The following is a 22,875-nucleotide window of genomic DNA, read 5'->3' on the forward strand; positions in this document are numbered from 1 at the left end:
AAAAAATCAGCTAATTTCCCAAATGAAAATGGATTTTAATTAAATATTTTTTTCTTCATTAAAAAAAAAGAAATGAATATACAGGGAGTTGGGTGGTAGCGCAGTGGGTTAAGCGCACAGACTGGCATAAGGATCCCGGTTCGAGCCCCCAGCTCCCCACCTGCAGGGAGTCACTTCACAGGTGGTGAAGCAGGTCTGCAGGTGTCTATCTTTCTCTTCCCCCTCTGTCTTCCCCTCTTCTCTCCATTTCTCTCTGTCCTATCCAACAACAATGACATCAATAATTACAACAATAATAATTACAACAATAAAAAACAAGGGCAACAAAAGGGAAATAAATATTTTTTAAAAAATTAAAAAAAAAATGAAATATAGAGTGCAGATGGGACCAGCAAGTATTGAAGAAGCAGGAAGCAGTGGGAGTTTACATTTCAAGTGCTCCCCAAGCATCTTGTCCCCTGCAAGTCTTAAGTGAATCCCTTTCTGAATCTTGCCTAGAGAAGGTACCTTATGTGACATCCATGTCAGACATGATTCTGGAAAACCTTAGTCATCACCCTTGCATGGCTCTTGGCCTCACCTGCCAGAAATGCTTTAGAAAAATGTTTGTAAACGGGGAGCAATAATTCCACATTAACAGCCATTACTGTTCACTGGGGTTCAGTTCACACATCAGATGGTGTTCAATACTGCAGCACAAATTCTGAGGAACGCCCAAGTCTGTGCATCACAGTTAGGACTGGAAAGGGCATCATGTGTCAGGCTAACGTCAAGCAAGGTAGAATGAATTTGGAAGTATTAGCTGTAGCCGATAGATGTTCATCAGGAAGTAATTTACATAAGGCAATAGTAATTAAAAAAGCTGTCACTGGTTTAGGATAGCTACTGTGTCCCAGGAAATACTGAAGAAGTGAATTTCCTCAATTCGTATGACAATGCTATAAGCATAAAAGCTACACTTTTGTGAACCTGATGCAGTATATAATGAAATATCACATGGTCCAATGTATTATTTCAATTCGACTAATATAACTGTTGAGCTCAGCGGTTTTCTGCAAACTAAATACACACATGTAGCCAAGATTGACAAGTAGAACACAGCCAGCGCCACCCACAGTCCCTTTTCCAGGTCCCTTCAGGTACAGCGTCCACTCAATAGTGGCCAGTGTTTTCATATCCAGCAGTACAAGTAAGTTTGCCTGTTCTGTAGAAAAACAAGATAATAACAAATAGATACTCACTCAAATCTAGCCTTCCCCCTCACTTCTCTCATTTTATGGGTGGGGGTCGGGGGGTGCTAATGGCTTCCAGCACAGCTGCTGACACATGGGTGGGATTTCTCATCTCCCCGTGGCAGGTGTCAGCAGGACTCTCTCACCCCTGACTTCGTTCCTCCTCCACCCTCCTGCACCAGGATGCGGTTTCTGGGTTTCAAACATACGGCTCCTTGGGTGCAAACCATGTATTCCCACTTCAGCACCGCATGCCGCCGTGTGAATGTGTCTCAACTTACTTGCTCCGACTGCTGTTGACAGACATTCGAATCCTCTCCGGTTTCTACTATCACAAATAGTGCTGCCATAATCATTCTAGTACGTACTGTTTGGTGACTAACTACACGGATTCATTTCTGCTGGGTATATAATTAGAAGTACAACAGCTGGGTAACAGCATATGCTCTGTTCAGCTTTATTAAACACTGACAGTTTACAGAAATGACTGTACCGACTTACACTTCTCCCAGCGGCACGGCAGAGCACACTCTGTTCTTCATTCTTTACCAGTCTTGACTTGGAAATTCCCATCTTTTTTCTTTTTAGTCATTCTGGTGGCTGTGCAATGGTGAACTGTAGTTTGACTCTGAATGTCCTTGGGGACTGATGAAGTGAAGTATCTTTTATATGGCTGATGGGGGGCCTTAGGGCTTGCTTGGTTGCCATGTGGATATTCTCTTGATAAAGCATCTATCTAAGCCTTTTGCCACATTTTTTCTTTCCTTCTTTCTTTCTTTCTTCCTTCCTTTCTTTCTTTCTTCCTTCCTTCCTTCCTTCTTTCCTTTCTTTCTTTCTTTTTAACATTGCACAAACATTAAGGTTTTTATTTTATTTTTTGAAAAACAGAAACTTATCACAGATACCCCCAGATCTTTAATTTCTGCTCCTCTGTAAACTTGATGTTGTCTTTTGGGATTTGAAAGCATTCTACTTCTTTTTATTATTAAACTTTTTTATCTAAATTTTTTTTATATAAAAAGGAGACATTAACAAAACCATAGGATAAGAGGGGTACAACTCCACACAATTCCCACCACCAGATCTCCGTATCCCATCCCCTCCCCTGATAGCTTTCCTATTCTTTATCCCTCGGGGAGCATGGACCCAGGGTCACTGTGGGATGCAGAAGGTGGAAGGTCTGGCTTCTGTCATTGCTTCCCCGCTGAACATGGATGTTGACAGGTGGATCCATACTCCCAGCCTGCCTCTCTCTTTCCCTAGTGGAGAAGTTGCCACTTTCTTATGGGGCTGTTTTGTCTAATTGGTTTGTAGAAGTTCTTTATTCATTCTGGATACAAGTGCTTAATTAGACAACTATAGTACACATGAATTTTACCATTCTTTATTATTTTGTTATCGCCACTGGGGTTCAGTGCCTGCATAACAAATGCACACCTCTTGGCAGTCATTTTTTCCTTTACTTTTTTTGTTTGTTTGTTTGTTCTTTATTTGATTAGAAAGATATTTAGAGGGAGGAGGGAACAGAGACAAAGCGAGGCAAAGAGACACCTGCTGTACTTGCTTCACCACTTGTGAAGCTTCTCCCAGAAGATAGAGGCCCAAGGCTTGTACACAGACACCAGTTCCTGGCGGCCCCCTTTCTCTCTCTCTCTTTTAAATTTGTTATTATCTTTATTTATTTATTGGAAAGAGACAGCAAGAAATTAAGAGGGAAGGAGATGATAGAGAGGGAGAGAGACAGAGAAACAGCTGCAGCCCTGCTTCACCACTGCAGATGAGGGGGGCAGAGGCTTGAACCCTGGTCTTTGCGCACTGTGATGTGTGCTCAGCCAGGTGTGCCACCACCCGGTCCCTTTGATCTCTCTTCTAAGTCTCTTAATGACCTTTATGAAGCAGAATTTCTTCAGTTCTAACACCAATCTATGTTCCTTGCTTCTGTTTAGCGGATTCTCCACACTTTAAGATAAAGACTTTGCTCACTCAAAGGTCATGAAGATGTTATCCTATGTTTTCTTGCATTTCAAGATACTGTCCATATCTACTGGGCTTTGTGTTTGGTAGGAGGACCAAAAAATACTGTATTTTCCATATAATCAGTTGGGCAATATTTATTTCACAAACTACCCTTCTCTCCCCATATACTGCCTTAATCAGGTTAATTATATATGTAAGTATTTGTGATTTTATTTTTCAAATAATATCTGCTTTTAATTTTATTTATTTATAATTTGACAGGACAGAGAGAAACTGATATAGGGAGGGGGTAGAGGGAGAAAGTCAGAAAGACACCTGCAGCACTGCTTCATGACTCATGAAGCTTACCCCTACAGGTGGGGAGCCGGGGCTTGAACTTGGGTCCTTGTGCACGGTGATATGTGTAGTCAACCAGGTGTGCCACCAGGGCTATTGCTGGGGCTCAGTGCCTGTACTACAAATCCACTGCTCCTGGAGGCCATTTTTTCCCTTTTTTTTTTTTAAATTTTGTTGTTGCCCTTTGTTGTTTATTGTTGCTGTTGATATTGCTGTCAGATAGGACAGAGAAAAATCAAAAGAAGAAGGGAAGACAGAGAGGGGGAGAGAAAGACAGACACCTGCAGACCTGCTTCACCGCCTGTGAAGCGACTCCCCTGCAGGTGGGGAGCCGGGGGCTTGAACTGGGATCCTGATGCCGGTCCTTTTGCTTTGCGCCATGTGCGCTTAACCCGCTGTGCCACTTCAAAACAAGGAGTTTTGAAGAAGCAACATAGAATTAGGATGCCTGAGGTCTCTTAAATAGAGTCCCAGTCTCAGGGTGGGGAGCTGGACGCCAGACCCCTTCTCTCCCCTGACTGACCTCTGAACATAGGAACTTTGCTGTGAGATCACTTTTCTGGCCTGCAGGGACATGTTAGAGTTTGGTTGACTTCCATTCTGCCACAAAGGTAGAAGGGTAGTGTTGTTTGATAGTTACCCCAGAGGGCCTTTGGGGGGTTCGCTCAAGAGTCTGAAACACCGGTTCTGAGCCCCTTTTCTTAAGTCATCTGGTTCCTGACTGGTTATCTTGGGGCATTTAAGTGTGCGTGTAAGTTTAAAGCCACTGCAAATAAGGCACTGCTGACAATGCTACATCTGCCCTTGAGTTGGTTTCTCCTTCCGCTTCTGCTCCCGCTGTCTGTACACAATTGCCAACCTGAAGATGGTGATGTTTCTTTCTTCACCCCAAATCCTCATTGTTCTCTGATGAAACTCATAGAGACGTTTCATTGTAATAATTGCTTTCTGGGGAAGAGCCAACTGTCTGTGACTAGGTTACCACTGGTAACCTACTAGAATTTGATTAAGAGTACACATGTCTGGGGAGGTGGTGTCAGAACTGGAAATAGGACTAGAAAGCTGGATCAGGGAAGAGAGTAGCTCCCAAATATGGGAAAGGTGTGTACATATTGTGAACTGTAAACCCCATCTATTTGCTCAGTAAGGAGCCTGTGCAACCTCTGCATCCCTGTAGGTCTGAGCTCACATTCTGTGGTCACAGCCAGGTACATTCTAGGCTGCGCTCACTGCAGGACATGCCTTCCTCGAGTGGTAGACTATGTTGACCCAACCTCCACTTGGAGAATGGGGCAGTCCCTATCATTGTTCATCTACACTGAGGGCAAGGTCCTATGGGGGCCCACAAGAGAGTCCACTATGTTGTTCCTGATGGAGATGACCAGTGACAGTGAAGAGAGGGATCTGTTAGAGGTCTAGGCCCATCATGTCTGTGTGGGAACCCCAGGACTCCCTGCCTAGGGCCTCAGGTGATGGGGTGGCCTGGTAGTGACCAAAAAAGCCATCATTAAAATATGTCATTCTCTTGCCCTTATCCAACTTTTGTAGTCCTTACTTTATCTGACATGATTAGACTTAAGAGTGATTAAGGGAAGTGAAATAGGAAGTAGGTGAGGAGGGTATCTAGGTCTAAGTAGAAACTATTTGATTAAGTACTTTATGGTGTCTTTTTTAGGTCTTTCCACTTGCTTGCAGTATTTCCTGAGCCACTGCAAACTATTGTGCACTTTCACTTTAAGATATGTATTTTCCCTTAACTTATGGATACATGTATTCTATCTGCATGTTAGCTGTCAGGCTCAGGTAAAAATTAGTAAAGTGTTGGGCTCCTTGGAATATAGTTAAAATAGACCTACTACCTTTGTCCAAAATGCAGACCCCAAATCTCAGCTACTGCGTTCCTGCCTTTAGGTTCCTGATTAGTCAACAATTTGGTCTCCTTTATATCTTGATGCTTTTTCAGCCACCAAGTTACAGATGCTCCCATGCTGCCAACCTGACTTCCCTGGACAAATGACACCACCAACATATCCTGGAGCTCCACCTCTCCAGAGCCCTGCACCACTCGGGAAAGACAGAGATAGCCTGGGAGTACGGATCAACTTCCAAGGCCCATGTCCAGCAGAGAGGCAATTACAGAAGCCAGACCTTGCACCTTCTGTGCCCCATAATGACTGTGCATCCATGATCCCAGAGGGATAAAGAATAGGGAAGCTTTCAGTGGAGGGGGTGGGATATGGAACTCTGGTGATGGGAAATGTGTGGAACTGTACTCCTCTTAACCTGTGGTCTTGTCGATATTTTTATACAGATTGATTTGGGAAGAATTCGCATGTTCCTGTGTTGAGTTTCCAAATCTATCAGTTTGGCATAGCCCTTCATTTATTTAGGCTTCCTTTAATTCCTTTCAGTAGAATTGTGGCACTGTTCAGCTTTATTAGATTTAGCCCTAGGAACTGGATGCGTATTGATGCCATTGTAAGTGGATTGTACTGTTTTCTCACTTAACTTAACATTTGCTGATAAAAATACAATTTGATTTTTGTTACAGTAACATTGGATCCAGTAGGTTTGCTAGTTATACTTATTCGTTCTAGAAGTTTGCATGTTTCTTTTCTAAGGTTGATGAAATGAATCACCACAACCTTGGTGACTTAAAATAACAGAAAGATTCTCAATATAATCACATCTGAAAAAATTTTAAAACAAACTAAATTTACCGGTTCCAGGGAATAGAATCTGTTACCTTATTGGGGGGGTGTATTATTATCAGTCTCAGTTATCTATAGAGCTTTGGATTTTCCAAGTATATAGTCAGGACATCTGTGAGCTACGACCATTTAATTTCTTTGATGTTGTTTATTATTCCCCATTTTTAGGGGGTAGGTAGTGGCACACCTGACTGAGTGCACATGTTATAATGCACAAGGACCAAGGTTCAAGCTCCTGGCCCCCACCTGCAGGTGGAAAGCTTTGCAAGTGGTGAAGCAGTGTTCAGGTGTCTCTCTGTCTCTCTCCTACTCTATCATTCCCTTCCCTCTCAATTTTTGACTGTCTCTATCCAATAAATAAACAAGTAAAAATAATTTTAAAAGTCAGTCTCCTTTTTTACATTATAGGCAAACTACAAACTGTGATTTGAGGTAATATGGTACTTTGCACAGGATGTTAGTATCAGAGTAGGACCTGAACTCAGGTGTGGTAGATGCCAAAGTCCAAGCTCTCAAGCTCTATGCTGTTTTCCTCACAGCAGACAAAGTCCCATAGTTGGTGAAGGGGATATGAGCAGCAGTTAGCTGCTTGCCTTCCAACTACTACTTCCTTTCTGAAACGTAAGACTGGAATATTCAGGATGCCTATGATTTCTGTAAGCTTTAGTTTTCTTATTTTTAAGGCCGATAGCAACTACAATAGAGAGTCTCTGCAAGAATCAAATAAATAAGACTGAATGTGAGGATGATCTGGCTGCGACATCTGTCACCCCATTGATCACCAGGGTTGATTCAGCTGATCTGGCTGGCTATGTGGGTGTCCCCTTCCTCCCTCACTGCTCCATGTTCGTCCCTCCCCAAGCTGCGCGCTCGGTCGAAGAGGATGGGCTGCCCCGAATAGAGACGGACCGGTCTTCGGTCGAGGGTATAGAGGGTATCAGAATAGCTGCGCTCCCCTGGTAGAACCTCCAAACAAGCTCTCAAATAAATAAGATGTAGCGCATGCTCAGTAAAGAAGTTTTAACTGCTATTATAGTTTAATTTACAGCAACAACGCAGAGGTGAGTCTGAACACATCAGCTGTGTTGCATCCAATACTGGACACTTCAGTCTGGTAGTTAGTGAATTCACACCACTTACCTGAGGAATACCTGCTCACACAGGAGCAGGGCAGAACAGAAGGAGACTAGGAAGGAACAGCCTCTTTAATTTCCTGAATCTTGTGGAAGAAGCTCACGGGGTAGTCTTCCTTCTTTCACCCAAGAAAGAACAAGGACTTAGATAGAAACTAGAAATTAGGAATTAGGACTTAGATAGAAACCACAGACAGGCATATTTGGGGCAACTTTGACACCGTGTCAGTGGGACTGTAAGCTGGTATGGCCTCTAAGGAAAATAGTGTGGAAAATCCTTTAAATGAAAAGACCTTGCTATTCTGCAATTCTGCTCCTAGGGATTTATCTGAAGGATATGAAAACAGTAATCCAAAAGGATATGTGCAACCCTGTGTTCGTAGCAGTACTGATCACAACAGCCAGAACATGGAATCAAATTAAATATCCCTCAACTAATGACTGGAAAGGAAGTTGTGGGATATATACTCAATGGAACACTATTTTGCCATTTAAAAAGAAGAAATTGGTCCTTGGGGGCAGGGGAAACAGACGGAACTTCCGATGATTATGCGCAGTGGAATCAGCAAGAAAGTGAAAAATCATTACAGAATGGTTTCAGATTCATAAGTGAAATGTAAGCAACTAATGCAAACAAACTGGTAAAAAAACAAAAGCCTGGCTCTCAGACTCAGTTAAACTCTGATGCTAGAAGGGTGGTAGGGGAACAGCTAGGAGGGCACAGCAGGAGTAGGACTCTGATGGGGACACAGTGAATTTGCTGGGATCGAAACCATAATTCTGAAACTGTACAGTATTGTAAAAAAGAATGAATCAATTAAAAGGAAGATTTGGGCTCAACATAAAGAAATATTGGTCATTAACAAACATTTAGGGGTCTAGGAGGTGGCACAGTGCACGAAGTGTCAGACTTTCCGGGATGAAGTCCTGAGTTCGATACCCAATATCACATGTGCCAGTGTGATGCTCTGGCTTATTCTCTCCCCCTCTCTTTCAAACAAACAAATGAAAGAAAGAAAGAAGGAAAGAAAGAAAGAACGAAAGGAAGAAAAAACGAAGGAAGAAAGAAATAAAGAAAGATAATCTTTCTAAAAGCATTTATTGAGTATCTAATATGTTCCAGAACAGTCCTAGGCAAGTTATAACAATAGGTGCTATCCAATCATTGACAGAGATTCCCTGGAAGGTGGTTAACATTCTGCCATATGAGATTCCAACAGGGGTAAGCTGACCTCTTCAGGGAAATGCTGAGTGTCGGGATAGTGACTAGAGAGAGAGATGACCCAGGAACCAAGCTCATGGTGGGTTCAAATCTTTATTCATCTGAGTGGCCCAGAGTCAGGTGGTAGCACAGTGGGTTAAGCCATGTGGCGTTTGCCGTGCTCCTTGAGGTCAGAAACCAGAAGAGCCAAGTCGGGAATGGAAGTGGCTTGACAATACCATACATGGTCAGGAAAGGGGTGGAGAAAGGTAAAAGGGACTGGGAAAGGTAGGAACTTCCTTAGCAACCTGTTGTGAGGGGTTTAACTGGTAGGATTAATAATACCCTGCAGTCTTGAGGGTAGGAAAAGAATATATCAGATGAGCAGAATGGGTGGGGGAATACGGAGGAGACCTTAAGTTACTTGTTAGACACAGCAGAACATTGATCTGTAGATAATAAGAGAGGGCGGCCATTGTATCAAGGAATGCAGGGTGAAGCAGGGGAGACAGCTTAATGTTTTAAGGAATGCCGAGCCCCGGGAGGCAGAAACATGCAGGGTCTCTGGAGACAGGGAGTGACTGACAGGGAAGCAAAAAACTGAGTCCATGCCTCTTCCAAGCTCAGACTCACAAGAGGGAGTCTGACAGGGAGATTCGTCTCCTCAGTTCCCCATTTTTCAATGGGAAAAGCCTCACTACGCTCAACCTGGTTCTCATAGTATTCCCAGCAGCTGAGGAAGGAGTTGAGCCTGAAGCAGGAAACAGACTCAAGTAGCTTCCAGTTTCTCTTCATCCTTGTGACTATGACTAAGGGACACAGCATTCTTGCCTAGTAGACAGAAGCCCCATACACAGAAAAGTGAAATGGTTCACTAGGGGCACAGACAATCGGATCAAAAGCAAGACTGGAGACCAGGCCCTCTGCCTCTGAGCCCGATGTTTGGTCCTCTCTCCCCGGGTGCCCTGATATCCTAGTGCTCTATTGGGCAACAGTCCTAAAGGGGTCATGCGCTGGATTCCGAAGCCATGTGGTGTGAATCCCAAGGCATTCGGTGGACCACAGCCGGGGTGGTAGCATGGACAGTGGGGTCATACAGGATTGCTATCTCAAAGGCTTCTGTGCCTGGGGCTCTGTGGCTGCCATCTCAAGTCTACAAAATGTCATCATTTACTTTGTGTTTTCCAAGAGGTTTCTGATGGGACAATGGAGCATCTGAGGACATCAGAGGTGCAACTTGTCCAGGGACCTGCCTCCTGCTTCTCTAAAACAGTTGCCAGGAGGCCTGAGGGGCCTCTGTCTCCCCCGCCCTCATTCCCTCTCCACAGAAGGGCGTGGGGACGGGACGCTCCAGCTCCAGCTCACACACCACAGCGACTCAGTGACTTGGGATGAGACATGCAGCTCTATACCATCCCTGGTGCAGCCAGGCAGAGACCAGTCTCTAGGGACTTGAGCACCTCACCGATCCCCAATTCTGGAACCAAGCACAGACATTTAAAATAAGTCTGCAGGGGAGACATGCTCTACTTGGAGCCCAGAAGATGCTTGGCTCTAGACCACCTAGCCCCAATTCTGAGGATGACAAGTGGGGACCACAAGTTGCAGTTCTCAGGCCAGAAAGAGTTCACATGCTCCTTGCTTTCGGGGACGGGACACTTGTGAGGGACATGTCCCCTGCAAGTATCCTCACGCCGAGAGCACCCTCTCAGCCTCCTCTTTCCTTATTCTACCTTCCCAGTTCTTGCTTGGGTTCTCTCTCTCTCTCTCTCTCTCTCTCTCTCTCTCTCTCTCTCTCTCTCTCTCTCTTCCTCTCTCTCTCTCTTCCTCTTTCTCTCTCTCTCTGTGTCTCTGTCTCTCTCTCTCTCTGTTTCTCTCTCTCTCTGTTCAAGAGACCCTCTGGAGAAGAGCTGCAAAGTATGGACTGTACATCTTCTGTGATCCCACCTGCAAGCTAAACGGTCTCATACTCGCATCCATATCTGCGCTGCACAACATAACAGAGGTGAGCAGCAGAACGCACACGAGCAATCGAGAGCCTCCAACTTTTCTTAGAATGACTTTATGTGGCACATGGAAAACCAATAGCTAGATAGCAGAAGGAAGGAAAAGGTTCTATCTATAATGGCACTCTTTTTTCCTGATTTTTTTGGTTTTGAGATTATATCTATTTGACTTATTTTTATTGGGGGATGGATGTTTTACAATCGACAGTAAATACAATAGTCTGTACGTGCATAGCATGCCCCAGTTTTCCACATAATAATACAACCCCCACTAGGTCCTCTGCCATCCTGTTCCAGGACCTGAACACGTTTTTGCTTTTACTGTGTCTCACAGTCATGTAGCCTAAGTCCACACTGGTGCAAGTCTGGTGGCTGACCTAAAGCCAACGGCCAAGCCCAGCCCCACAGTACCGTTACTGTCTGTGAGTGCCCCGTGGTGATGTACAACTCAACACTGAATATTTTTCACTTGTCTAAATGCAAAGTAAAAGCAGCTATTTTTATAGAACAAAAACCCAGGGAAGGTGTAGAATTCAGCCATCTCTATGCATCACTGCACCTGAGACACTCAGCACACATAATAAATCTGTCTTTGGAAACTTGCTCCTTTGCAGTTTTGACACAGATAAATGACAAGTATTAAATCTAAAGGGAAAAGGACCAGCTGCTGTAGTTGCTGAATTACTGATACATAAGCCTCCAAGCCTGCTGATTCCAAGTGCCAGCCAGAGGCCTCCCAGAAAAGGGGCCAGATGAGTTAGGAGACTGTGAGAAGCAATCGATCTCAGAGGTTCTCTGTCTTAACCAAACCTGAAACACCCTAGGTCATGTCCAATGTCACGGCATCGGAACTTTAAAGCCACTGGTCTTTGACCAAATAAGAGAACAGTTTTGGGAACAGATGACACCTAAGTCAGAGGTTCAGAATATAAATTGTTTAATGAATTTTCTGTAGCTAGAAGGATATCTGCCAACGCCCATGGCCAGCAGAGAAGCAATTACAGAAGTCAGAACATGTCCCACCCAACATGTGTGGAGAAGGCTCTCTGCAAGAAGCTGACACTCCTCCAGGCTGGGGGTGTGGATCCACCTGCCAACACCCATGGCCAGCAGAGAAGCAATGACAGAAGCCAGAACTCCAACCTTCTGCTCCCCATAATGATCCTGGTCCATCCTCCCAGAGGGATAAAGAACAGGGTAACTTCCAATGGTGGGGATGGGACATGGAACTCTGGTGGTGGGAACTGTGTGGAACTGTATCCCTCTTATCCCACAATTGTGTCGATCATTAGTAAATCACTAATAAGAAGTTATAAAATAAATAAGAAAAGAATAAGTTCACATTGCTGACAGGTGGAAGAGCAGACCCTGTTACAGAGCACTGCGTGGATAGTGCCATCAGGGGGCACTATCATTCAACCCATGCCACTGGGACTAAGAAACATGTGCCAGCACAAGGTGGAGTCAGTCCTGAGTCTGAGCCTGCTTTCTTGGCCCTTTCCTTCTTCTGAGAGGAAAGTCCACAGGAAGAGTGACTTCTGAGTCTGTCCCAGGGCAGTCAGAGCCCAGAGCAAGAGCTGCTGGGGAGGTCACTCCCGGGAGAGCTATCTCGGGTGCAGTGCTGCACAGAAATGGCTGGGTTACACGCTTTTCCTGGGGTTTTGTTCTATTAAAAAATGCTACTTTTACTTTGCATTCAGAGGAGTGAGAAACACACAGTCTTGAGCTGCGAACCCCTACGGAGCACTCACAGCAAGTTCTGGTCACTGGTCTCAGGGTCAGATTTGCACAAGTCTGCAAGATCGCACAAGCTGCAGATCTGCACAAGATTATGCGAGGAGTCTAGTGCTGCTCCTGGACTTCTCCCAACAGATGAACCACAATGGGGTGGGGGGTTCATACCACCTGGCCCTGGCAGAGCTGAAGCTGGATGCCAGCATCTCCAAACAGCCTCCATGCCATCATGCCTCAGTAGAGAAGCATCAGCATGGAGGCAGGGGCACAGACCCTACATGCCATGGTTCCATGCCACCTACTTCCTAGCTGTGAACCTGGACAGACATTAACCATCTCTAGACTTCAGTCTCTTTCTCCATAAACTAGCAACCTACCCAGTGTCACAGGGTAGAGGGTCAAATGATTTCCCGCTGTGAGAGCGTGAATGGTTTATAGTCTCGGCTAATATCCAACCTGTTCTTGTTTATTCGCAACTTGCACCAGCTGCTGAAAGCATAAACTCTGGAGCCCAACAGATGAACACTTCTTACCTCTGGCTTCTATGTCTGTAAAATGGATACAACAATACCTACTACAAGGATATTAGAAGGCAATGCACGGAATTAAAAATAAAAGTTTATGCACCTTTAAATGAGCTCACATATTGGGGAGTCAGGCACATAAGTTTGGCCATTACTGTTAATGTTTTTTTCAACTAAATATAGTTATAAGTGGTAGAAAAAAGACCACTCCTGTGCTCTTGACTCTGTTTCTTGCACATGACAAGTACAAGCAACTAGAGTGACGTTCCCTTTGTTGCTCTTACTCTCAGTAAGAGATGTGACCCAGACAAGCAACCTTTAGCACTTCTAAACTTCCATCTTTGACCAATCCCAGTCTGAACCCAGAATAGCAGGTAAATAAAAAACTCAGGTGTCCTAAATCTCCTGGCCTTTGGTTTAGAGAAGTGCTCTAGAGGTTAAGATTAATAGCCAGACACACTTTAGTGATGGCTCTTTAGTCACTACCAGGCCACCCCATCACCCAGGGCCCCGGTCAGGGAGTCCTGGGATTCCACACAGACATGATGGGCCTAGACCTCTAACAGAGCCCTCTCTCCACTGCCACTGTTCATCTCCATCAGGAACAACATAATGGACCCCTCTGTGGGCCCCTACAGGACCTGCCTTCAATGTGGATCAACAAGAGTAGGGAGTGTTCCATTCTCCGAAGGGAGGTTGGACAACATACTCTGTCATCCAAGGAAGATGGGTCCTGAAATTATTGCAGCTGGAATGTTCCTGGCCATGACCACAGAATGTGAGCTCAGACCTACAGGGATGTGCCGGGATAGCCTGAGGGTACTTCTTCCCGAGCCGGTGCTCTCTGGGTTGGAGAGAACTCAACTGGAGCTGATCTAGGCTGCTGTGTGGGAGAGGGATCAGGAACGCATGCTGCACCAACTTCCGCAGGAGATACACTCTGGAACTCTCGGAGCCGGAAAGCAATTTCCAAGTGTCTTTAATCAGAAGAGCAGCTGTTTTTATACTCTCCAAGTAGGGTGGAAACAGGATGTGATATAGAGAGGGTGGAGAGAAAAGTGACTGGTGAAAATCAGAGTGTGACAAGGAGGGGGCGGAACAGGCGAGAATCCTATAACTGAACCACCAATGCCCTGGAGTGCTTTATGTAAAAGTGATTTATGTAAATAGACCAAACCTTTGGATCAGTAAATCCCTATATAGGCATAAGAAGCCAGGGGGAGATGGCAACTACCCAACATCTCCCCGTTTCTTTTTAACTTTTTGCCATAGTATCAGGAGTGTGGGGCACTTTGTGAGGCAGGGAGACTGACAAGAGGCACACCTTTTTTGGGGTTCTACTGTCCCTCCTTGCTCAACCTCTCCGTGGAGAGAGAGACTAACAGGATTGACACACCCCTCAGGCTCAAGCCCTTCCAAGCTCAACCATATCCTCACAATTCCCCAACATCTTCCTCTTACTTAATGGCCATATATAACTGGGTCAATGTCTGTAAAAGGCTTCATCTCTGTCAGGGGAATAGCAGTGTAGGGGTGAACGGAAACCTGTTGGGAACAAAGCAGAATGATAGTGTGTAAGTGTCTTTAAAAAGAACTAGCACAAGACGGAGGGATAAGTAAGAGTAGCAAGAGACAGAGTGAGCCTGATGGGTGGAGGAGTGGGGGCCTGATAAGCCGAGGGGCTAGAGGGGTGATCTGGCATTGCAAAATCCCGAGTCAGCCTGCTACAGTCATTCTTCAAGAAGTCCAGGAGTATAAAAGGAGTGTCCAGCAAGTTCTATAGAAGCATCAGTCCAATGTCAACGGCCAGGAAATAAATGCCACACGTCTATCTTGATGGAGGAGGACGGCCACCGGAACTTTTCTTCTCTGTAGAGAGTGACCTGGAACCGCCAAAACATGATGGGCGAAACAGAAGCAGGAAGAGCAGACACCGATGGTTGAGAGAAAGGCAGTAGGAAAGTCTTGTCCTTCGGAGTCTGTGAATCAGGTTCTCCAGATCGTGTCAGGTCACATCATGGGTTTCTGGGGATGGCTGTAATTGTGGGTGATGTCAGAGGTCAGGGGTCCAAGATGGATTTCTGGGGATTCTATATGAGCAGATGCTTCTTTATGCGAAGGCTTGTCATAGCTGTAGTCAATTACTTATGAAAAAACTTTGTAACAAATTAGAAGTTTACTACAATTGATAACTCAATGATTATAACTGGTTTAGGTATCTTTATAATTTTGTGTAAAGGTCATCTTACGTGACCTCATGTAGCAGTCTTTATATAGCAAAGTTTTCATACCGAGTTTAAGTTACATATATTGATTCTTGACTATTTTTACATTGGGTTTTTAAGCAAACTCATTTAGAGTTAACACATTTTAGTGACAATTTTTTTTTTTTGGTACATTTACAATATCAGATTGATGCCAAATTTGTTGTGGATTAATTTCCACAAGATAGCTTACAGGACATTTTTGGGGGCCCTCCAAAAATGTCCTGTATAGAGCATTTGTATTTTAACTTAGGAGATGATGAATTGTCACATTGAATATTTAGAGTTTTACCTTAAACACTCAGTTACTTAAATGAATTGATTTTACCTCTTCTCGTAAAAATGTAACTTGGAAGTTACGATTTAACTGTCAAGTTAATGTTTACCAAACTTGAAACACGCATATTAAATATATAGTTTATAACACACAGGAGGAGAAAAACTTGTAAATAAGATATATCATTTCAAATGTGAATTTAGAACTACTGTCATAGTTGAACCATCTTTACTCACACAGTTTAAGACTAAACATTTCATATTGATATCAAGACGTAAAAAAGAAATCAAAAGGGGGAATGAACAATTTTTGGACTGTTTCTGGACGTCTCCAGAAACCATGGCTGCGTCCAGTCGTTTGATAGAAAGTCAGTTAACTTTCAGAGTACTCTGAGCACAATGGGTCATACAAAAATTTTGGTCACTCAACTCACTCAATTTTTTTTTTTTTTCACTCACTCACTCACAAAACACAACTGGCCAGTCATAGCATAAGACATTCATTCGGGGGGGGGGAGAGTTCTGTGAATCAGATTTTTTTTTTTTTTGATTCTGCCATGCTGTATTATGGATCCTGGGGTGCATCCTGTAGCCAGTCCTCTTGCAGCCAGTCTTCTTGCAGTGTTTCTTGTTCTTCAGGGATATCAGCACCATCATGTGGGTATTGCCGGACATGGCGGGCAGGAACCCAAACAGGCTTGGAGTAATTTTGTGGAAAAATACATGCGAAACCCCTCCCCATAGTCAACAGGGGGTCAGGTCCTTTCCAAATTTTATCAAGTGGGTCTTTCCATTTGACTTTAATAGCTGGGAGGGTGGGTGGTGTTTGCCAATGAAGAATTATAGGAGGTTGGTCGGAGTTTTTGTAAATATTAAAGAGATTTAATGTAGTTAAGGCTTTTGCCAGCTGGATATTAGGGGGGTACATTTCCCCTTTTTCTTTATTTAATTGAGCCTTAAGAGTTTGATGGGCCCTCTCAACAATGCCTTGTCCCTGTGGATTATACGGAATGCCTGTAGTATGAGTAATGTTCCAGAGGGAACAAAAATCTTTAAATTGTTTGCTGGTAAAAGCAGGTCCATTATCCGTTTTAAGTTGAAGAGGTAAGCCCATTACAACAAAACAGGAGAGCATATGGCTTATAAGCTTTTTTGAGTTTTCTCCAGTCTGAGCTGTAGCCCACATAAACTTAGAGAAGGTATCAATTGAGACGAACACATATTTTTGTTTGCCAAAGTTAGGTATGTGGGTAACATCAATTTGCCAAAGAGCGTTGGCTTTTAAACCTTGAGGATTAACCCCCAGAGTCTGAATAGCAGGTGTTTTGATTAGACCTGCACAGGAGGAACATGTAGCAAGAATACGTTTTAACTGTGGCAGAGGAATATCAGGAAATCGAGCTCGAAGACCTTTAAGATTAACATGGGTTAGGGAATGAAAGTCAGCAGGATTAGAGACAGAGGCTAGGAGAATTCCTGTGGAGGCAAGGCGGTCAGCTGCAGCATTCCCTTCGGACAGGGGACCAGGAAGAGGGCTGTGGGAACGTAGGTGCTGAACATACAGTGGATGGGTTCGAGAACAGAGCATAGAGGCAATTTGAATTAAAAGAGGAGAAAGTGGGTTGTCATCAATTCTTACATAAGATCGAGCAAGCCATGGAAGTAAGTTAACAGTATACACACTGTCAGAAAAAAGGTTGAAGGATTCTGGTACAGCTTTTAATGCAAGGAAAACAGCATAAAGTTCTTTGTACTGAGGGGAATTATCAGGAAGTTCAGTAAAGAGAGGTTTGGGGTATTGCTGGTCTGGATAATATATAAGGGCAGCAGCTCCCTTTTTTCCACCATCAGTGAACACTGTAGGAGCAGAGGGGATGGGATCTCGAGAGAAAAGTTTAGGTACTAGTAGAGGCAACAGAGGTAAAGAAGCTATCAAATTATTAGAGGGAAAATGATTATCTAATTGTCCTGGAAAACCCATTAAACTTATGGCAAAACGAGAATGGTGGCGTATGAGCCATTCTGTATCAGTGAGAGAAAAGGGAAGAATGATTGAATCTGGTTCCCTTCCTAAGACCTGAACCGATCTGTTTCTTCCTTGGCGAACCATAAATGCTAAGGCATCAATCTCGGTAAGGAGTCTTGGAGCTCCGCCTACTGGCGTATGAAGCCATTCGAGAACGCCATGTTTCTGCCACAATGCCCCCACTACCGTGGGGGTGGAGTTAAAGATTAGAAGATTTACTGGAGAGGAGGGGGAGAATCGAACGAGGTGCATGTCCTGGAGAGCCTGGTTAACTTTTTCCAGAGCCAAGGATGCTTCGGGGGTTAACATACGCTTTGAGGAGGGCTGTTTGTTTCCTTTTAACAGATCGAACAGTGGTTGCAGGCAGCTCGTAGGCAGATAAAGATACTGCCTAAGCCAATTCAAATTTCCAAGAAAACTTTGTAAAGAAGCAAGAGTGAGATTAGAAGGAAAAGTAACACAAGGTTTTAAAGGACGAATCTGCGTTAGGGAAATCTCTGAGCCTAAGAAAGATATTGGAGGGATTAGCTGTATCTTCTCAGGAGCTACATTAAGTCCACTTCTCTTTAAGGCAGGGATTAGAAAATCACGTAGGGCGGAGAGATCTGTATCTAATTCTCCCCATATTAACACGTCATCCATATAATGAAAAACCTTAAGGCCCTTATGAATATATGGAAAAAGGGCAGATTTAACAACCTCTTGACAAATAGTAGGACTATTAGCCATGCCCTGGGGCAGTACCACCCATTCAAATCTATCGGCAGGGCTGGCATTATTAATAGAAGGAACAGAGAAAGCAAAACGTTTACAATCTTGTGGGTGTAAGGGAATAGAGAAAAAACAATCCTGTATATCAATAGCTATGATTGGAATTCCTGTGGGAATTGCGGAAGCAAGAGGCAAACCCCTTTGGGGGGAGCCCCAAACCTGCATGGTTTTATTAACTGCACGAAGATCTTGGAGGAGGCGCCATTTTCCTGAGCGCTTTTTAATTACAAAGACTGGAGTATTCCATGGGCTCCGAGAATGACGAATGTGTCCCAACGATAACTGCTCTTGGACGAGTTTTTTTAAAATTTCTAGCTTCTCCCTAGGCAAAGGCCACTGTTCCACCCAGACAGGCTCATTAGAAAGCCAATCTAAGCGGGGAGTTCTGTTACGAACAGTGGCAGTTAGTATTGGGGGTGCTGGTTGGGTCTAGCAGTCTCACAGGAGTGAGTGTGGTGTCCTGCAGAGGTGTCTGAGGATATCACTACATCTAAAGATTCCAGCAAGTCTCTTCCCAATAAATTGGTGCTTATATCAGCTATTAAAGGCTGAAAGCGTCCGGTAGTCCCTTCTGGATCTTCCCACACAAGGGAATCTCGTGTGCGGAATGCCTGAGTCAATCCTCCAACACCATGTAAGCGTGGTCCTGGGAGGAGTTCCCAACTCTGGGGAACCTCTGCTTGTCTTAATATTGTCTTATCTGCTCCCGTGTCAATCAAACACTTAAAAGGAATATTACCAATCTTTACTGTCATAGTTGGGTGACCCCTTTCTAAAACAGGGGTGGTCCATAAAATCTCAGGCTCTGAATTCAAGCTGTTCTCTTGCTCCAGCCGGTTATTTCTATGCTGGAAGTTCCCACATACCACGGGTTCCTCCTTCTGCTCACCCTCTGTTATTGTTACTTGGCGTGGTGGGTATAGCGATGGATTGGGTCCCAAGCTGGGCTTCTGTTTGTGGAAGAAGGGCACAGCACCAAGCGGGCGACCTGCTTCCTTCCCTCTTGGGGGCGGGGCTAAGGGAAGCCCCATACCTAGTTTAAATCCCTGTTTACATTTGGCAGAGGCGTGCCGTTCCTATGGAACCTTGACCAACAATCTCTCCTCCAGTGAAATCCTTTCTGGCATCTGGGACAAGGCATTCGTGGTCTCTGATTCCCTGTCTGGAGGCGGGGTTGCCCTGATTGGAGGCGGGGTTGCCCTGATTGGAGGTGGGGTCGCCCTGACTGGAGGCGGGGTCGCGGTCTATTTTCTGGACATTGGTTACGCCAATGCCCTTGGCGACCGCACTGAAAGCAAGCTCCTTTTTGCTTATGTAAGGTAGCTGCATAGGCCTGTAACATAGGTCCTTGAAAAGAGCTTGATCTGAGATCCTGTGTAGCTAGAATCCAAGTATCTGGGTGTTCATTTTTAAGAGTGATACAGGCCTGTCGAAAATGCGGAAGCATTCCATCCCAGACTATGGATCGCAGTAGGAGAAAACGAGCGTCAGGATTATAAATCTTCCTTTCCAAACTCGACTGGACCCTGGCAATGAATTTAGCGAGGGATTCATCAGGTTCTTGTTGCAGGGAGAGAATGGGGGCTGAGGCTGCTCCCATGGGTGGTGTTAATCGCTCCCATGCTTTTAATGCACACAGGCGTACTTGATCAAAATACCCCGCTGGAAACTTGGCTTCCGCCTGTTGAATCCCTGTTTCTAATTGGCCTGTTCCAAACAATGCATCAAAATTACCCTCTGGCTGATTTTGAATATTTTTCCGCGATTGTTGTAAACATTCATCGCGAAAGAATGCCTCCCATTGCAGGAAGAGGGGGCCTGGGAGCGTAGCACGAGTCACATCTCTCCAATCTTGAGGGGTATTAAGGTTCTGAAGCAGGCCTTGTAAAATGGACCTGGTCCATGGGGCATGAACACCGTCATCTTTGATAGCCTGGCGTAGTTCCTTCAGGTCTGTGGCGGAATATGGATACCAGGCCTGAGGTTTTTGTCTATTGGGGGCAACATTGACTGGAAATGTGTGGACTTCCTCTGATAAGTGTGTAGCGGTAGGAGGAGTCACTGAAGTGGAAGCTTCTGGACAAGTGGCCGAAGAAGTGGTTTTGGAGGCTACAGGAGAATTCGGACATGTGTCTATCAAAACAGGGTGGGGTGAAGAAGCAGCCGTGGAGGCAGCAGGAGGTTCCGGACACGTTTCTGCCAAAGTGGGGGTGGCCGAAGAAGTGGCTGTGGAGTCCAAAGGAGAATTCGGACACGTGTCTGCCAAAATAGGGGCCTCAGGGCAAGATGCCAAAATAGGGGCCTCAGGGCAAGATGCAGAGGAATTAGGGTGGGTCAAGATCACGACAGGCCTTTGCTTCTTCTTGTTTTTAAGGTGCTGGTTAAGTTCTATGATTACTTCCTTTATCTCTTGGACCTCAGCCTCTAGTTTCTTAAGCCTTTTGAGAGGTTGCCCTATATATCCCTTAAAAGCTGCTATGATGATCAACAGGATATAAGGTGAAGCCCCGAGAAAAATGTCCCAGATATATAAAAATTGTATACTGGAAAAAGAATGCAGGATTTGGAAAAGATTTTCCATGGTGGAAAGATCTCCGGAAAACAATAAAAAAGAAAAAAAAATCACAGTGCCTTAACACAATATTGCAGATACCCAAAAGGTGTGTACTTATCTAAGATGTCTTCTTGTAAATCTGCTGCTTACGGGTCCCTGTTCCGGGCGCCAGATGCCGGGATAGCCTGAGGGTACTTCTTCCCGAGCCGGTGCTCTCTGGGTTGGAGAGAACTCAACTGGAGCTGATCTAGGCTGCTGTGTGGGAGAGGGATCAGGAACGCATGCTGCACCAACTTCCGCAGGAGATACACTCTGGAACTCTCGGAGCCGGAAAGCAATTTCCAAGTGTCTTTAATCAGAAGAGCAGCTGTTTTTATACTCTCCAAGTAGGGTGGAAACAGGATGTGATATAGAGAGGGTGGAGAGAAAAGTGACTGGTGAAAATCAGAGTGTGACAAGGAGGGGGCGGAACAGGCGAGAATCCTATAACTGAACCACCAATGCCCTGGAGTGCTTTATGTAAAAGTGATTTATGTAAATAGACCAAACCTTTGGATCAGTAAATCCCTATATAGGCATAAGAAGCCAGGGGGAGATGGCAACTACCCAACAGGGATGCAGAGGTTACATAGACTCCTGTGCTGAATATGGGCTCCAGGTCACATCCATGGGGTTTGCAGTTAACAATATTCATATACTTTCCCCATATTTGGGATCTACTGTCTTCCCTGATCCAGCTTTCTAGTCCTTTTTCCAACCATGACACCATCTCCCCAGACAATAACCTGGGTCCACCCATATTAGCTGTCAGGAGAAGACAAAAACTAGTAAAGTCCTGGGGCCCTTGGAATATGGCTAAAATAGGCCTACTAGCTTTTCCAAAATGGAGACCCCCAATCTTCATCCGCAACATTCTTGCCCTTAGGTTCACGACTAGTCAACAATTTGTTCTGCTTTATGTCTTAATTCTTTTTCAGACACCAGGTTCCAGATGCTACCATAATGCCAACCTGACTTCCCTGGGCAGATGACCCCACCCATGTGTCCTGGAGCTCTGCTTCCCCAGAGCCCTGCCCCACTGGGGAAAGAGAGAGGCAGGCTGGGAGTATGGATCCACCTGCCAACGCCCATGTTCAGCGGGGAAGCAATGACAGAAGCCAGACCTTCCACCTTCTGCATCCCACAATGATCCTGGGTCCACACTCTCAGAGGGATAAAGAATAGGAAAGCTATCAGGGGAGGGGATGGGATACGGAGTTCTGGGGGTGGGAATTGTGTGGAGTTGTACCCCTCTTATCCTATGGTCTTGTCAGTAATTTCATTTTATAAATAAAATTTAAGAAAAGATGAATTGCTGGAGAAGTCAGCTTGAGGAGAAGAACTGACACTGAGGCTTCATCACCTTTGTGTGTTTTACTCGAGGATGTCTTGGGGGCTCCTCACCAGTCAGTGTGAGCTGAGACTAGTCAGCACTGCACATCCCCAGAGAGACAGTGAGCAGTCAGATCTCAGACCCCAAGCATAAGACAGCATATTATCACAGCAGAGGTGAACCCCAAAGCCTAAGGAAGAAGCTGGACAAGGCCCTTTGCAGGCTGACCTGGCCCAGGTAAGAGAGCTGGACTTTGTTCATAGTTCTGCACCATTCCACAGTGGGCAGATCTGGACTCATGAAGTGTCCAGTCACCAGGGCCCAGGTTCTGAAAGGCTTTGGGTTTGGTTTAATCCTCTGCCAGGGAGCACACTGCTCTCTTGAAACCTGCGATGATTATTAAACAAGGGGTTCCATATTCTCATTTTGTACTGAGTCTCACAAATGAAGTAATGCTGACACCAAGAACCCTGGGACACGCTAGGACCATGGCCTAGAAGCTGCCCAAGTTTTGCATCTTCCTTCCCAAGCTCGATCCCACTCGATCCCACCTGGGCACCATTCTGCCACAAACAGGCACAGCTGGAAGCAGCCCTGGCTAAGAGGTGGATTAAGGCGAAGTCGGCAGCACTTGCCACCCTGCCTGCACTGTGGGACGTACCATCCTGGAGGCCAGGTTGTTAGAGCCAGGCTTGAATCACCAAGTTTTAATTATCACCTATTTAGCATTTAAATGTGTTAGATGCTGCGCATTATTT

At 45.0% G+C, this 22,875-nt stretch overlaps 1 long non-coding RNA gene across 1 annotated transcript in view; it reads right to left on the reverse strand.

Moving 5' to 3' along the window:
• Positions 1-22,875, reverse strand: part of LOC132533916 (uncharacterized) — a 348,313-nt gene that overhangs the window by 73,957 nt on the left and 251,481 nt on the right. The window contains exon 4 of the long non-coding RNA XR_009545681.1: positions 22,346-22,504. This is a non-coding gene — a long non-coding RNA (uncharacterized LOC132533916). The remainder of the gene's footprint in view (positions 1-22,345; positions 22,505-22,875) is intronic.

Source organism: Erinaceus europaeus, chromosome 17 (assembly GCF_950295315.1).
Source record: "Erinaceus europaeus chromosome 17, mEriEur2.1, whole genome shotgun sequence".
Lineage (NCBI taxonomy): Eukaryota > Metazoa > Chordata > Mammalia > Eulipotyphla > Erinaceidae > Erinaceus > Erinaceus europaeus.